The sequence below is a fragment of the Octopus bimaculoides genome, chromosome 9, assembly GCF_046866305.1.
Source record: "Octopus bimaculoides isolate indiv1 chromosome 9, ASM4686630v1, whole genome shotgun sequence".
NCBI lineage: Eukaryota > Metazoa > Mollusca > Cephalopoda > Octopoda > Octopodidae > Octopus > Octopus bimaculoides.
This window is the reverse complement of record NC_142936.1, coordinates 3,115,156-3,133,989: the sequence shown is the minus strand read 5'-3', so window position 1 is coordinate 3,133,989 and position 18,834 is coordinate 3,115,156. Positions and strand designations below refer to the sequence as shown.

General features: G+C 39.2%; 1 protein-coding gene and 1 long non-coding RNA gene across 11 annotated transcripts in view; one reads left to right on the top strand and one right to left on the bottom strand.

Moving 5' to 3' along the window:
• The window catches only part of LOC106869149 (uncharacterized), a 131,790-nt gene extending 119,854 nt beyond the window's left edge, over positions 1-11,936 (bottom strand). For both annotated transcript variants that reach the window (XR_016243011.1, XR_001409375.3), the window contains exon 1: positions 11,359-11,936. This is a non-coding gene — a long non-coding RNA (uncharacterized LOC106869149). The remainder of the gene's footprint in view (positions 1-11,358) is intronic.
• Positions 1-18,834, top strand: part of LOC106869147 (5'-AMP-activated protein kinase subunit gamma-1) — a 481,652-nt gene that overhangs the window by 103,872 nt on the left and 358,946 nt on the right. The gene's annotated exons all lie outside the window — the stretch shown is intronic.

Sequence of the window (18,834 nt, the reverse complement as noted above, 5' to 3'; positions counted from 1 at the left end):
TATACATACATGTTTTATGAGATACTTGTACGTATGTAAATATATATATATTTGATATAAGTGTGTGCTTCTGTATGTATGTATGAACAAATGTATTTGTGTGCATGTGTATGTTTGTGGGTATGTGCATGTATGTGTATTTGCATGCACATACACCTGGGCATGCACACTCACACACACTCTTAGATATAAATTTTGATTAATACTTTTGGATGGAATTCAAAGAATTTAATTTTGTTTTCCATTTGGAATGGTTTCCAGTTTTCTTTCTATTTTTGGCCCATCTGAAGCAGCTGGTGACATTGGTGCTATTTTTGCTCATAACCATTATCTTTGGCTCATTTGTGCTGTTTTCTTTGGAATTGTTATGTGAGATGCCTTTTGTGGTCGGAGATGTTGTTGTTGCTGCTGTCGTTGGTTGGCCCCTGGTTAATAAGATCAAAGATATTCAAGACATATCCATGATGTCTTTTTGTTCTCGGGTAGGATATAGCTCCAACCATGACCACCACTATCCAATAAATCATTCCCTACCTCACCTCTCCACTTTATGGTTTAAGACACTAAGGCAGTGCTTTTCTATCTTTGGTGAAAAACTAGAAATTAAAAAAAAAAACATTACAACAAAACACAAAAAAAACATAACTAAAGATTAAATCTATTTTTTTTTTACTTTTTTCAATAATTGAACAGGACATTCTGGTTATGGAAGACAGAGTATCAATATTGGTCAGAGATTGGCAATGCAAAGACACACAGACACACACACATACATGCAAATGCACATACACATACGTGTGTGTATGTATCATCATTTTAATGCTTGTAGCTTTTCCCATACTTGCATGGACCAAATGGATCAAATGGGGGCAGTAATCTCCATGTCTGTTAGACAACAAACCCATGACCTAACAATCTGGACCCCAATGTCCAAATTATTAAACTGTGGACCCTTTGTCGACGACCCCACAAAGGTACATTATGAAACCCAGAAAGATGATAAAGCTGACCTTGACAAGATTTGAACTCGGATTTCAAAAGCCAGATGAAATACTGCAAAGCATTTCATCTGATGTTTCTGCCAATTTGCTGTCTATTTTATTAATCAGGGAACTCGTTAGAAACCAAGAACGATGGTCTTCCAGATCATTTCATTAGTAACAGTCATGAGAAAGTTGCTTTTAAATTTAAATTTAACTTCGAACATTGCCAAAATATATTGATGAAGGATAAATTCTGAAGCAATTGTCTGATTACAGCAAGAAAAATAAAATCCATACCTGGACAAAAATAATTCATAATCTATTGGCACAACATATATATATATATATATATATATATATTTGCAGAGAGAGAGATGGGGGGAGAGAGAGATGGAGAGAGAGAGAGAGATGGAGAGAGAGAGGGGGAAAGAGAGAGATGGGGAAGGGAAAGGGAGAGAGAGAGTGGAACTGCGAATAGGGAAATCATTAAGCATTAAAAGTTGGAAAAATAAAAACGGTTCCTAAACAATATGAAATTATCAGAGAAAAAGCAATCCTATAACCCACATGTACATGTGTGTATATATGCATACATATGTGGATGTATATATATATATATATATATATATATATATATATATATATATATATATATATATATATGTGTGTGTGTGTGTGTGTGTATAATGTATATATACATATATGGATGGATGTATACAGGCATACATAGATAGATAGATATATATACATATGTACATAAATACAGGTTAAATTGCTGAGTACATAGAATTTGTGAGTTGATGTTCTCAGCAGATATTTTCATTGTGTTTCACAGATCTTCAAATACACATATACACACACATATATATATATATATATATATATATATATTGGAGTCTGGTAGCCATCTGGTTCGCCAGTCCTCAGTCAAATCGTCCAACCCATGCCAGCATGGAAAGCGGACATTAAACGATGATGATGATGATATATATATATATATATATATATATATATGTGTAATAGGGATTTACAAATACAGGCAGATATCTTCTCAGCACGCTGAAGCTATCCAAACTTGGCTAACTATATTGATTAACAGGTGTGTCGCTACACAAAAAGCACCCAGTACACTCTGTGAAGTGTTTGGCATTAGGAAGAGCATCCAGCTATAGAAGCCATGTCAAAACAAACAACTGGAGCAGCCCCTGGCCTAGCCAGCTCCTGTCAAACCGTCCAACCCATGCTAGCATGGAAAGTGGACATTAAATGATGATGAGGTGGAGTTCATAAAACCCAAATAAAATTTACATCTGTGGTTGTACTCCTAGGTTGTTTAGTAAATCCAAAGTTCACTTAAGAAAAGCTCCAAAATTCCAGAGCATATTAGAAAGACATTAACTAGAAAGAAGAACAATAAATTTTCAATACATGATTACACTGTAAATTAAAAAAATTTAAAAAAAGCCAACACGTGTTTCTGCTATGTAAATATCTTTGGATATAATAATTCATTGGTACAAAATACAAATCAATCCATATCAAATCAATTGTGATATCAGATTTTTCACAAAAATTTATGCTAACAGAAACTTTTAAAGGCAACCCATTCACATGGAAATCAAACAAAATCTGAAATTTTAGCATCAATATAGGGAACTAATCAAAGATATATTGATGCTAAAATTCCAGTCGTTGTTTGATTTCCATGCAAGTGGGTTGCTTTGAAAAAATTATGCTAGCATAAATTTTTGGATATATCTTATAAAACAATTGATTTGATATGGACTAATTTGTAGACTTGCGCCATTGAATTATTTCCAAAAATGCTTACATAATCGAAACACGTGTCAGCTTTTGGTATGGTGTAATCCTGTATTAAAGAAGTGCTATTCTTCATTCTAATTAATGTCATTATATATCCCCCCCCCCAACCACTGACATACACATACATACCACATAAAAATATACATTCTTAAACTGAAATATACACAGTTGTATGAAACCTACCTGTGTGTGTGTGTGTGTGTGTGTGCAGACACATATATAGATGCAAATATACACTTAAAAACAAATATACCCAAATATGTACACATAGATATCTACACACACATATAGATGCATACATTTGTGCACACACATACACATCTCTCTGATACAATTAGACATTCATTAAGGATTTTTTAAGTCCACCCGCTACCCCATTTATTCACTCATCAAGGACAACATGTAGGATGGTGGAGAGTGATGAGTAGTTTAGAACATTGCATGATGAGTGGAGCAGCAGTGGCGATGAAAGTTCTGGGTCAATAAACAATTTCATTTTTATCTGTCTTTCATCAGCCCAAGTAAATCATGCCATGCCAAGTCACTTATTTTATAGAATTCAGAACCAGCAATGAAATTTTGAGGGGTGGGGATTAGCTTATAACATTAACCTGTTGATTGACTGGTACTCTATTTTATCAACTCCAGAAGAATGAAAGACAAAGCTGTATCTTCCAAGTTTGCCCCCTATTATAAGCTGCTATAATGGTAGCCACATTGAGTGTAGTGGAGTAGTATAACTTAATGACATTCCTATTGAAAATACTATCATGCCTATGTTACAGAGGAAACTTAATTTCAATAGGTACACCTCAGAATTGTTCTAGTCCACCACACACACACACATGCATGCACATTGCATGTAGTAATGATGATGATGCTGTAGTTAGTAGTGATGATAGTGGTGGGGGATGGAATTGGCAGCAGGGGTGGGGTGGAGGCAGCAGCAGTTGAGATGAGGATGGCAGTAGTGATGATAATGGTAGCCACAGCAAGGATGATGAATAGGATGATGATGATGATGATGATGGCGATGGTGGAGAGAGTGGTGGTGGTGGTGATAACCATTTCTAATTTAGGCACAAGGCCAGCAAGCTTTGAAGAGAAGGGCTGATTCATTACGATATCACTCCAGTTTCAAATAAAATTATCTATCAAGTTATAAATAATTGAATGGAGAGATAAGCAATTAAATGAACTAATAGATAAATAAATAATTAACATGAAATTAAAAATTAATAAACTCTGAATTCTAACTCTTATAGATTAGATTAATTCAGAATTATCCATGACTCTGCGTGTGCGTGTGTGTGTGTGTGTGTGTGTGTGTGTGTGTGTGTGTGTGTGTGTGTGTGTGTGTGTGTGTGTGTAGTCACATGTTCATCTATGAGAGAGAGAGCAAAAGTGAGTGTGTGAGAGAGAGAGAGAAAATAAAAAGATATGATCTATTTGTATATCGATCTGTGTGCATGTATGTGTGTGTGTGTGTGTGTGCATAAGTGCATGCATCTATGTACATGCACGTGTGAGTGAGTGAGTATGAAACTAAAAGTTAATGAGTAACATGTATTTATATATAGGTGTGTGGAGGGTGAGGCGTGGGCAGAGTATGTCTGAACATATAGGCGTGTGTGTGTGTGTGCATAACAAATAGAGACAGCAAGTTGGTCATCTTAGAGGGTCCAAGTGAATTACATTGAGTCCAGTCTTGAATTGGGACTTATTTATTGACTCCTGAAAGAATGAAAGTTAAAGTCAACCTGGACAAAATTTGAACTCAGAATGTAAAGAGATGAAAAAATGCTCATTAAGAGTTTCATAGTTAATCCCTTAACTAACACAGGTAAACTTAGGCAACCTTGAGATTTAGGGAAATATGTAACATTCACGAGCTGAGAAGTTTGAACGGGGCATACCTTCCTAATAAATGCAAAAAGATTTCTTAGAGGAAGAAAGAAGGAAGAAGAAAGCATATATATATGATGTATATACAATGGTGGTGCTCCAGCATGACCACTGAAACAAGCAAAAAGAGTAATTGAAACATATGTCTGTCTGACTAAGGCCAGCAGGCAGAAATTTCAAAGCCAACTCTTTGCTCTTCTTGTAAGAATTTAATAAACATGTGCTCAACTGCAAAGTATTGAGTGATTCTTCAGTTTAATGGTGAATGGTTTCGACACAGGAATGGTTGTGTGGTGAAAAGCTTGTGTTCCAACCACACGGTTCAGGGTTCAGTCCCACTGCGTGGCACCTTGGGCCAGGCCAACCATAGCTTTGTGAGTGGATTTGGTAGACGGAAACTGAAAGAAGCCCATCATGTGTGTGTGTGTGTGTGTGTGTGTGTGTGTGTGTCCCTCACCACTGCTTCACAACCAGTGTTGGTACCTTTGTGTGCCTGTAACTTAGCAGTTCAGGAAAAGGGAACGATAGAAAAAGTACCAGGCTTAAGGTGATAAGTTAGGAGTTCAATTCATTCAACTAAAAATTGTTCAAGGTAGTGCTCCAGCATGGCCACAGTCTAATGACTGAAACAAAAGATAAAGAAACTTGATACAATAACAAACATTTACATAAACACACATACAAAGTTTGCTTTTATATGACACGTGTTTGTGTGTGTGCATTTTGTATATATCAATATATACATGTATGCGTAAGTGTGTATGAGTGTGAACCTAACAATGTATCGTACTTCATTTATCAGCGACCCACTTCAGTATCCTTGTGTAATGATGTCGGACATATCTGTGTGTGCATGTGTGGGTGGGTGGGTGTTATTTAAATTCAATTCTGTTTTTCTAATTCACACTGCACTGTGCATAAACAGAGATAATATATATATATATATATATATATATATATATATATATACATACATACATACATTCACACACATCATAATCATTATTTAATGCCCTGTTTCCATGCTAACATGGGTTGGACCATTTGACAGGGGCTGGCTATGCTAAAATTTGATATCTATTCTTTTCCACAACTCGCTCAAAGCCTAGGGGGCTAGTCAGTTACATCACCCCTAATGCTCAACAGGTCCTTATTTTATCAATCCCAAAAGGATGACAGGCAAAGCTGAGCTCAATACAAAACTTTTCCTTTTAATAATAAAGATTAAAATTCTAGTCTCGTAATAACAAAATTTCCAGTTGATTCCATACTAGAAGTCAAGAACCTGCCTCAGCCCTCACCAAAATTGGCTGAAGGGAATAACATGACATGGGCTCTTGGTCACAAGAGGCTTGGAAATGTCACTTCCAGTTTGTAGGTCTTATGACCACGGTAAAAAATTGGAACAAAATTCTTAGGAGAAATCATCCAAGTTAAATGCAGAGAGAAAAATATTTAGTTCATTGGAGTTATGTCCCTTGCATTGGGACCCAAAAGGACCACCACCAGTATTCAAGATATTTGCTTGTAGGGTGGGGACTTGCAACCTAATTTTGATTCTTCAATGTGTAAAACTTGTTTCTCTTTGTATGCATCACTAATGGTTTCCAGGAATTGATTGCTAATCAGTTTTACCCTCAAATCACACCATATTGTCTCTGAAAAGTACGGATTTATTGAATAACCCAGTCCTAGATATATTATACTTTAAAAAAAGAGGGGATTAGGACACCTTTGATGATCTATTCAGTCAGAGTTGTTCTGGGACTCACCAACAATCATATATTCACCTGGTCCTCAGGTGAGTTTAACAAAGTTCTCTCTGCCGCATGTATTTAGACCATTCTGCCCCTATTATCTCTACATACATTGACTCACAGATATTCAGACTCAATAGTGGCCGATATCATTTCTGAGAGTTTGCAAAGGTCATGGACACCTCCTATTCTTCTCCAACTAATTACAAAAAGAAAATTAAACATTTAATGAAGCAGGTGTGTGACCTGATTTCCATTCACTGAAATGCAACCAATTTTAATACATTCCTCCATTGTTCTGCTGTCTTTAGAAAAGGTTACAGTTATTGTTGAGTACAGAACCAGATTGGCTGCTTGTTTCCCCTAGTTTGGTCAAACATATGTAGACATCTCTGATGAGAATCCAATAAGATTTGAAAATCGATTAAGGTTGTTCATTACTTATTCAAAATACAGAAAAGGGGCGACCCCAGTATGCAAGATATTTGCTTGTAAGGTGGGGACTTGCAGCCGAGTTAGCCCTGTTTATAAAGGTGCTATATACGTTGCATAAATCATATCATACCTTGATACTGTGTGAATGAAGATCCCCATTGACAAACCCCCAACGAGCAGCTATGTGAAGAAGTGTCACACCCTAACAGTAGAAGGAACCTGCAGAAGAGGTACACCCAGGAAGATATGGGATGAGGTGGTGAAGCACATCCTTCAAACTTTGGGCCTCACAGGGGCAATGACAAGTGACTGAGAGCTTTCGAGTTATGCTGTGATCGACTATTATCCTAGGCTGGTGCCTTTTCATTGATGTCACAAATGCTTTTAGGAGAGGCATGAACATCACATTATAATATTCCTTCTCTTTGTAAGAAATCAAAATTCTGGGTAAAAAAAAATAAAAATAAAAATTCTGCTTTTTAGTTTTGTTTTTATACCCAACAATTTTAAACTTTTACTGGTTGCAGCCAGTGGGCTGTGGCCATTCTGGGGCACTGCCAGCAAAAATAAGATATCGTTGGTAGAATTCAAATCTATGTTAAGGATATCCCAATGGATTTCTGATCCAAATCCTTAATCCAGATGTTCTTGTCTTAAAGGTTCAAGGAAATTCTGAAAAGGTCACAAAAATAGAATGGTTTATTTTTGAAATATCTGAAAATATTAGACTGTTGCCATGCTTTGGACTAATTTCAAGAACTTTTGGCTGAATGAATCAGCCCTCACGCTTATTGTTTTTTTAAGCCTGGTACTAATCTTATTGGCCTCTATTGTCAGACTGGTACATTAAGGGGATGTAAACACACCAACACTGGTTGTCAAGTGGTGGTAGGGGACAAATAGACACAAAAACATACACATAAAGGTGTGTGCGTGTGTGTATAGATATATAGGTGCAGGGTGGCTGTGTGGTGGGTTCAGTCCCACTGCATGGCACCTTGGGCAAGTGTCTTCTGCTATAGCCTCAGGCCAACCAAAGCCTTGTGAGTGGATTTGGTAAATGGAAACACAAACACAGGCACGTGCACACACAGGCACACTCATGCACACACAAACAGGCACATGCACGAACACACATGTAAATGCATGCACACACAGGCACAAGCACACAGAACATGCAAGCACACACAGACACATGCATGCACACATACACAGGCACGCACACACAGACAAAGGCATGCACGAACAGGCACACGCACACATAGGCACATGCACACACACACACACACACACACGCACGCACACACACAGAGGCACACAAACACACACACACATGCACGCACTGGGGGTTCCTTTCAGTTTTTGTCTGCTAAATCCACTCACAAGGTTTGGCCAACACAGGGCTATAAGTGAAAGATATTTACCCAAGGTACCATGCAGTCAGACTGAACCTGAAACCCTGGAGTCACAAAGCAAGCTTCTTAACCACACAGCCATGCCTGTGATTGCATCCAATTCAATTATTAAAGAAATGGATCACAGAAGATTATTGATTTTCCAAAACTGTGTTCCAATGCCAAAACATTAGAAACTACCATCTGAATCGTTCGACTATGATGGCACTTAGGTCCCACAAGATCCAGTTTCACTTCCAAGATATACAAAGCAGAACCAGCTTGCTTAATGCAAGTTTAAAGTTTCCTCGCACACACACAAGAAATCAATATTTTGACAAGCATTTCCTGAAAGTATTGCTGTGGATTAACTCAAAGACAGAAGCTATTTGAAAATGCAGAATTCACAGCTCGTTTCTTCCACCATAACTAACAGAATCACAAGATATGGGAGCCTCTACATGGTAGCTCAGCCAGCTAGAAATAGCAGCTGAACATCTTTCAAATAATATTCTGCTCTTTTTATTTTTTTAGTTGTTTAAGTGATTAGACTGGCCATGCTGGGGCATCACTTTAAGGAATGTTTAGTCAATTGAACCAACCCCAGTACCTGTTTTTCTTTTTTTTTCTTTAACCTAGAACTTATTCTATCAGTCTCTTTTGCCAAACTGCTAAGTTACAGGGATGTAAACACAAACGACAGGATCTTTCAGTCTCTGTCTACCAAATCCATTCACAAGGCTTTGGCTGACCCAAGTGCCACACAGTAGGACTGAACCTGGAACTGTGAGGTTGGGAAGCAAACTTCTTACCACACAACCACACCTGTTTCGGAATATACCTTTCTGAAAGCTTACAGCTTTTCTATACCAAAGGTACAATTTGTTGTTTAGCATTGGATCAACTCTCAGTGAGCAGAGTGATCAATAATCAGAGACATTCCGGCCATGACCAGTCCATCTTTTTAGAGGGGGATGTCCAGATTTACATTATGCAGTGTACTCTTCCTCTTTTTAAGACATCATCATCATTTCATTCTTTTACTTGTTTCAGTCATTTGACTGCGGCCATGCTGGAGCACCGCCTTTACTCGAGCAAATCGACCCCAGGACTTATTCTTTGTAAGCCTAGTACTTATTCTGTCGGTTTCTTTTGCTGAACCACTAAGTTATGGGGACGTAAACACACCAGCATCAGTTGTCAAGCAATGGTGGGGGGGGGGACAAACACTAGCACACACACACACACACACACACACACATATATATATATATACACACAACAGGCTTCTTTCAGTTTCCATCTACCAAATCCACTCATAAGGCTTTGGTTGGCCCAAGGCTATAGTAGAAGACACTCGCCCAAAGTGCCACGCAGTAGGACGACAAGAAGAGGGAGGAATATATTTATCACTGTCACATCAGTCCCTTTGATAAAATGAATAAATATATATATATATATATATATATATATAGGGGCAGGAGTGACTGGGTGGTGAGAAGTTTACTTCCAAACCACATGGTTCTGAGTTCAGTTCCACTCTGTGGCACCTTGGGCAAGTGTCTTCTACTATAGTCTCAGGCCAACCAAATCCTTCTGAGTGGATTTGGTAGACGGAAACTGAAAGACCATCTTTCACACACACACACACACACACACGTGTCTGTTTTTGTGCCTCACCGTTGCTGGACAACTGATGTTGGTTTGTTTACATCCTTATAACTTAGAGTTTGACATAAAAAAGCTGGTGGAATAAGTTCAATGCAGTGCTCCAGCATGGCCAGAGTTCAACGACTGAAACACATTTTTATGTATAGCAGAGAGAATGACCCAATTTTTGATTCCAACCCAATTCCACTACGATCCTTCATTGAACTAATTATTTCTCTCTATAGATGGGCATGGGCGGATGTCACGTAATTTGTATTCCCAGTCTCCCCCCACTACCACCACCACCACCACAACTCTATAATTTCGCGGCCAAGTATTTCATGTAAATAAAGAAACAAATCAACGAATAGATCGATATTGTCAAGGTCAGTGTAATGTAGGATAAGTTGGAGGTGACGATGACGACGACGATAATGAAGGTATCAACATCGCCACCTGTAATCAGTTCTCTTTGAAGTCGACCAAGCCAGCTGAACGACCAGCCAGAAAACCAGCCAGCCAGCGAGCTACTCTAGCCAGCCACCTAACCAGCCGACCAGCCGCGTTTTCTTTTTAACCACCCCGACCCCGAATCAACCCCCGCCTCTGAATGCACGTCAAACACGATCATACACACATACACCATATATCGATCTGTTTAGCTAAGCTAAAGTAAGTCTAGTCTCTCTCTTTCTTTCGTCTTAACACACACACACACAAAAAAACGAAATGCCAGTCAGGTGCTGCAGCTTGAATTCGAACACCGCTCCAACCACCCCCGCCACCACTACGACAATCTCAAATACCATCGCTGCTACACGCTCCACACCAATCCACCGTCAACATACTACGACCAACACTGCAATTATCACTGTCATAACCGCAACCACCACCATCGTTTCCGCCGCCACCGTAGCAATCTCACAATAACCACCACCATCACTATCATCATGTCCACAACTACCTCCCTCACCACCACCACCATCATAACTACTTCACTGCCAACGTCACCATCTTCCTCACCACCACCACCACCACCATTTATCCTTCCCCAGATCAGCTTTTCCACTGTGTTCTATATATAGAAAGACAGACCTATAAGTAGAATGACTTCGCCCAAAATCACAGCTAAAAATAGAACCGAGAAATATTCAACTTGCGATTACAGTGAGGGCGGCGGCGGCGGCGGACGGACGTGGTGGCGGCGGTTGTGTCGATGGCTGGTGATGGTAGTGGTGGCTGGAGGTGGTGATGGAGGTTGTGTCGATGGCTGGAGGTGGTGGTGGTGATGGAGGTGGTGGTGACCTGATCATGGTGTCGGTGGTGATCGCCTGATTTGTTATTGGAAGTGGCGGCATCGGTGCCTTTGGTGGTGGCGGCGCTTAAGGTTGTAAGACGGTAAATGGTTACCTGGTGTTGGCGGTGGTCTGATCGGTGGTCTTACAATTTGGTGGCGATGGTGTTAGTGGCGGCGGAGGGGGTGATTGGCTCGTGTTGTTGATCTGACCGTAACATTTAATGACGATCTCAATGAGTTGCTGTTGGTGGTGGTGGTGGCGATGATCACAACGATGGATGGTTGAGGTTGATGGTGGCTACGAATTTTATTTTCGTAGTAGAGGCAGTTGAGGGATCAATGGTATTTTTGGTGATGCAGTGGTGATGCTTATTGGTGGTGTTCTCGTTGTTGCTGTTAAGGTCGTAGTAGTAGCAGCAGCGACACTAGTTGTAGCAGTGGTGGTGGTGGTAGTAGTCGCAGTGGTGGTGGTGCTGGTTTTCATTTTTACGAGCTGAAGAAGGAAATTTCGACTTGCAAGAAATAGCAGCCAAATTCCTTCAAATCACACCTTACCATTTTGAAAAAGACAGAACACGTTCTATAATGTAATCCTGCGGGACTGTCGTGGATGGAACGTTTCTGATAAGTCTGCTCAATCAGAGCCAGCAAAGTTGGCAGTGGTGTTAGTTAATGTTGTTGTTGCGGTGGTAGTAATGGTGGTGGTGGTTGTAATACTGATGTTAACAATGCTGTTTGTTGAAGTCAACGATGCAGTAGTGATCATCGTTATTGTTATTTAACCCCAGGTCGATCCTGGTCAAACAGATCTACGATCATAAGTATTCCAGCCGTGGCTATCCTGACTTTTTCCTATGAACAAGGAAACAAGGTCACCTTATCCGGCGTGTGTTCGAGTGTAAGTCGTTATCGTTTAGTCCTAAAGGTAGAGTATGATTTAAAGCGATTTGGCTGCTATTTCTAACATGCGGCAAGGCCACACGTAGAGACTCCATCATTAGACTCCATCGGTGTAGTCGTAACAAACAAATGATTGATGATTTTCGGGTATTGTTGCGAACAGGTGTTCTTGGTAGTTTCCTTATGGCGGTGGCATTGTTGGTGGTGATTGCCCAAGGCTTGTTATTTCAACGAATTTCGTTTGGTTATCGATTCCACCGGTACAAACGCCCACAGTTCTGCGTCTAATATCGCCCATGCAACAATGATTCTCTCACAAAATGTCTTGGAAGGGGCGTTTGGCAAATATGAAGGCCGCGTGCGTATGTGTGTGTGAATGAGAGTGTACGTGTGTGAGTGTGATAATGTGCGAGTGTTAGAGCGTGTGTGTGTGTGTGTGTGTGTGTGTGTGTGTGTGTGATTCTGTCTTGCTTAGCTCTGATCCAACAAACCAAAGATCAAAAACACTTTAAACATAACCAATGAGTCTTTTATTCTGGTATAGTCTATCTAGGACTACATCATCTAATATCTTCTTTCTATGTCCTCTTTTCCTTTCATTTTGTTTCATTTTTTTTTTACGTGAAATACAGCGGAGATAGGATCTGAAGGAGATTTGGTTGTTCTTTCTAGCAGATCGAATGACCAGGCTTGTTCGTATTGTGACGGTGATGGTGGTGGTGTTGGTAGTGGTGGTGGTGGTGATGGTAATGGTGTTTAGTGAAGACATCATCCAAAGTGATTGATTATCTAAAATATCATTCAGCTGTTTGGTTGTGCATCCAAGCAAATATTTACTCACACACACACACACACATACACACATACATACATACATACATACATACCACACAGACAAATACGTTGGCGCAACTATGTGGCACGGGTGCAGGCGTGGTTGTTTGGCATGAAGTTTGCTTTCCGATATGGTTTCAACAAGTGTTAGTTTGTTTACGTCCCACACATGTCTGCGTCAGTCGTACTGCGTGGCACCCGAGTCAAGTATCTTCTACTATAGCCCTGGGCCGAACGAAGCCTTGTGAGGGGTTTTGGTAGACAGAAACTGAAAGAAGTCCCGTCGTATCAGGGGCGGACCCAAGTGGGGGTGATGATGGGCACATGCCCCCCCCCCCCAGCTCAAGAAAGAAGCGCGCCCTTTTCTCCTGCAATTGTATTCCCTTCTGACCTTCCCTTCGAAAAATTACTGGGACAGCGCCTGCGTGTAATCACTCCAGTTCCTTGAAGCTACAGGATTCGTCGTGTACCTGAATAGTTTGGTTGCCTGATTCTTTGAGATTGGTCAAGTGATGTAAACATCTCTCATGAGAACCCAACAAGGATTGAAAATCGATAACGGATGTTTCTCAATTTTTTAATCTACGGATAAATTGTGAACCTTGCCCTTCATACGTTACTCGCAAACACTCACATTTCGGATCTTTTCAGTTTGGCTACCAATTTTCGAAAATTCAAGAATAATAATAACATCGAAAAATACCTTAGGAATGAGAACCCAAGTCCGAAATTTTCCCCAAGACACCTGATGAAGGCTGGAGGGTATATCAGCTGAAATGTTGTGTTAATAACAAACAAGATGAGGACAAATATCCACCAAATGTAAATAATGTAAATAAATTCAAAGTTTGTTGAAAATTTTAAAATTCGGTACATTAATGTAATTAAGCTGAATCTCATGAGATATTTCACTTTTTTCAGGAAACTAAGAAAAAGTTATAGAGGTTTAAAATTTGATAATTGTTTAATTGGATACCTTGTCTGCAGATTTTATAGCCTCGGAAGATAAGTTTCTCTGCACGAAAGACACTTCTTTTCGGTATCAGCAATGCCATTATTGTTGGCACTCCGACGCTTACGACGTCAAGGGTTCCAGTTGATCCGATCAACGGAACTGCCTAGAGAAAGTTGTGGTGATAAAGTACAGCAGGTTTCGCCACCATCCCCTGCCGGAGCCTTGTGGAGCTTTAGCTCAATAAACACTCAACGAAACCGCGAGTCCGCTGCCCTAACCACTGGGCCATTGTGCCTCCACCAGCAATGCCATAGGAGCTGAGTAACTGCCATTATTTTCTGCTCCAGCTTAGCAATAGTGCGGCCACTGGTGAAAATGTCGTCCCAATAAATTATTATCCCGTTGACATCGCCAAATACATTTTCCGTAGAACATTGAAATATGGCGCTTGTTGTTTATATCCTGCATGACACGCATGTCGAACGTAATAGTCTAAATTGAGTACTCACAGTTGCTACTTTCTGAGTTTCACCAGAAATTGGAATCATTGGTAGGCTTCTTGCTTCTTATCGGCCAGCATGAATTATGGCGTCAGGGTAAGCCAGAATTTATATTTGTATTTACTCTTATGTTGTAATCTATGCAAATATGTAAATTACCATCGCGCTCTTTTCATTCAGCTCTTTTCATTAAGCCATTGATTAGTATTTACTTCAATTTGGCTACAAGAAGATAAATATGTACAGAAATTTGTCTCGACGATAAGTAGGCGTTCAATGTTAGTTTTTAATTTTATTTCGGCTTAAAAACCTTTTAAAAACCCTTTAGATTGTGTGTGATGAATAAGTGAAGAGCTATTACATGTCGGCACGTTCTTTCCAATATGATCAATCAACGATAGTTACGGAAATTACCGTATTTGATGGCATATACAAAATACACTTTCTTTGCAAATAAAAAAAAAAATTTCTGAAAAATATCACCTATTACGAAATAGGGTCTCCTATAAACTTTAATACACTAAAAGCCTGTCTTCCTAAATATACGCTGCTAAAATGGGGAGGAATCAAATATGGCCTTGCGTCTTTTATGCCATCAAATACGATACATCGTTCCTAATTTCCGTCGCCCAAATGGTTTGAAGATTTCGAAGCAATTAGATAACTGAGCCATCTAATTGCTTGAGTCTGCCAATGCAAGATTCCAGATCATGAGCCTTGTTTTCTCCAGACATTTTTGAGATAATAGTGACGTCGCTGACCGTATCTACTTGCATGTTTTCCAACATTGTTTAGTTTAATGGAGGTTAGTGAGTTGGCATCGCTGTCCCTAGATCTGAAGACATTGCTCAACCCTTGGTTACTATCTGCATCAGCATCAACTGGGAGCATTTCTCAAACTCTTTTCGAGATGACCAGACATGCTTAAAATGCTTCTTCTCCTGATAGATATAGCATATCTTCCGCAAAAACGGGACACTTTCTAATATTATGGGCAAGACTTATATGTAAGCTTTTCCTCAAAGTCTTAACATGTGGCACTCAGTAGCATAGCTAGGGGAGGGCGAGGTCTGCCCCCAGGTAATGCTATTATGAGAACGGCACTTTTCGTTCTGCTGCATAAGCCTGTACAGGCTTATAATCGTTTCAAACTGCTGAATATGGCCAACAACTCGCTAATAGCATTTCCTGAAACTGCAAGTGTTCTAATATTCTAGAACGATATGCAGAATTCTGAAGTCCATCAATTTGTTGCATTTGTATAAGGTCATTTTCAGCAGATTGTCCTTCTGCCCCTAAGTTATCAGCTTCCCAAAAACGGTTTCTCTCGGTAGTTTATCATATCGATATATTGGTTCCGGCGGCATCTACTTTCGTGTCCTTTCAGCAATAAACAGCTTCATCGATTTTATTGTATGATATTATCGTTTCCTTTATGTCTGCGGATTTCATTTCTTCCAACACTTTCGGGTACACCGTCACAGATAGAATATTCTCAATTCCTACTTTGGCGAAGAAATAAAAGATCGTTTATTTCTTTATTATCAACAGAGCCTTTGAGTTTCTTTGTCGTAGAACTGGCTGAAAGACATCGTAACAAGGATTTAATCAAATCGGAATCAGACAGCATTAGTTCTCCACAGCTGGTCGATAGCACCATTGTTATGTCTTCCACTTGTCTTCACATGGCCATCAGTTCATGTCACATGCTAAACTCGTGGAACACATCTGATATAAAACAAATAACACTACGCTTAATTCACATGATATCTCGCTGGGTGGAAAGGTCGGTTGGGTCAGAGTTCGGAGTTCAGTTGAAGAGGGAAGTATTTTTACATCAAAAGTATCTTTCGATAATAATGTAGGCCTCTAGCAAAAAAATGATTGAAAAATGCATCGAAGAGAAAACATGCGATAGATCAGAGCTCGAATGCGATATTTGATGAGAGACGGGAACAGAAAGAAGAAAATATATGAGAGGGATATCATGGAATATATGAGAGGGATATCATGAAATATATGAGAGGGATATCATGAAATATATGAGAGGGGTATCAAAAGTGATACAAGTGCATATTGGAAAATGGCAATTTTTGCAAAAGGTTCGTTCAAAAGTACGTTGGAAAGACGACCGACATGAAACATTTACAATACGACGCCATAACACAGCCATGCATACATATACACACATACATAAATACGTACAGACATACATAGACCACATACATATAAACACGCTGACACATACACACACACATGCATACATATAAAAATGCACACATGCATACACATACAGACGCGCAAACACACACACATGTACATATAAAAATGCATAGACATGCGCGTGCGCACACACGCGTATAAATACACGTATACATACGCACGTACACACATACATGTCTATACTCATACACATTGAACCAGCAAGGGAGCTTCTTAAGTGGTCATTCCACCTGCTAGAAATATCAGCCCAATCTTTTACAAATGACATTCCACCATTTAAAGCAAAAAAAAAAAACCCCAAAAAACAAACACATTGCACGTTCACATTGTGCCTAAATAAAAGGCGGGATGGCCACGGTTGACATATTGCTGAACATAAGTGGCTAGCTAGATCAAAACTGAACATCACTATCATCATCGAAATGTGTGTCCGTACACACACACACACACACACACTGACATGTATATTCACATTCCCTTAAAACCTGTTAAATTTGCTGAACAAGACGAGATGACAGCTAAACGTCACGACTGGCGTATTGAATACCAAATGTACTCTTATACATCAGTCACACTAAACATCGTATATATATATACATATATATATATATATATATATATATATATTCCGTAGGCACTTCAAGGCCCTGACGCGAGTCCAACTTCGTCATCAGCGCTCCATCGTGCATATCAGATAGCAGGATCGCATTACTGATGTAGAGGCCCTGCTGCACTGGCGCAATCAGTGTGGTGGAGTTCATTACCTTATCGCAACTACACTGAGTGGGACATGTTTGCAGTGTGGAGGGTGGCAGGCTCCCGAGGGCATTTTTCTATGCTGAACTGCGTGTTAAATAGTATATCAGTTGAATAAAGTTAAAACAGTCTGGTTTTAACATTTTTTATTAAGGTATTTTAACAATATATATATATATTTGAAAATATGCTCAAAATGTATTTAAAATACATTCAAAATATATAGATATAAATATATTTTTAAAATATATCGAAACTGTACGAAAATATATAATCACACTTACTTTTAAAAACGATATTAAAATACGAAATTGAAATATAACGTATTGTCAATCCCAAAGTTTTGTAACTCGCTTAAAATCTTGGTATATAAAAATGGATGAATCAATTTATACAATTACATTTATTTTGTGTTATGGCGGGTTTCTGACAACTTCTATAAAGATATGAAGCTACGACTATTAAGAAGAATATATTTATAATATTAGAGATGATAGGTTAAAGATGGTCCAAACCAAATTTTGTATTTTATATTTATTGGAATTATTTTGTGTGGAGTTAACACTAGATGCTTAAGGATCGAATAGGACCTATGTCTACCAGAAACGATGGTGTCCAAAAACCTATTCAACATTAGGGAGTTATGCGTACACAGAATAGTCGGGGATTCCCTAATACAAAAATTACATTTACGCGTGTATGAATTATAAGTGGAGGCTTCTGTTACTATTGACCAGGATAATTCATACTGTATTTTCTGCGTTTTAAGATTGTGGATATGTGTAGCTAAAGAAGTAGAAAACCTGGTTCTAATATTAATAAAAGAATTCAGATGTGCCCGATATCTAATGATAATTCCAATAACTATGAAATACAAAATTTGGCTTGGACCATTTTCAGCCTACCATCTCTAATATTATAAATAGTTTCTTCTTAATAGTAGCTTAATATCTTTATAAAGATTGTCAGAAACGGATCCCGCCATAACTCAAACTAAATGTAATCGTACAAATTGAATCATCCTTAACGAAGGAGACGGTGGTATTGAGTGAACTCAAGTTCATTTTTGCACAATTGTTCCCTCAGAAACGACCGTCGGATGTGACCCCTGGATGTTATACTTCTAAATGGAGTCTATTGTCAAAGCAAGTGTGATTGTTACACAGCAATGCACGCTCACATACGGCCGTCTGCACCGTTGAAACCATTAAGAAATTGGGTTTCCAGTTGCTAGAACAGTCTGCAAGCAGATGCTGATCTGGCCCTATCACCTCTTTGGACCGCTCAGACATCCTTTACGAGGTGGTCGATTAGCTAAGAACTAAGAAGCGCTTCATAAATGGTTGCACAAGTCGAAAACGTTCTCCTCCGATTAAATAAGCAAGCTTGTGGACCGCTGGAAGAAGTGTACCAAAAAAGCA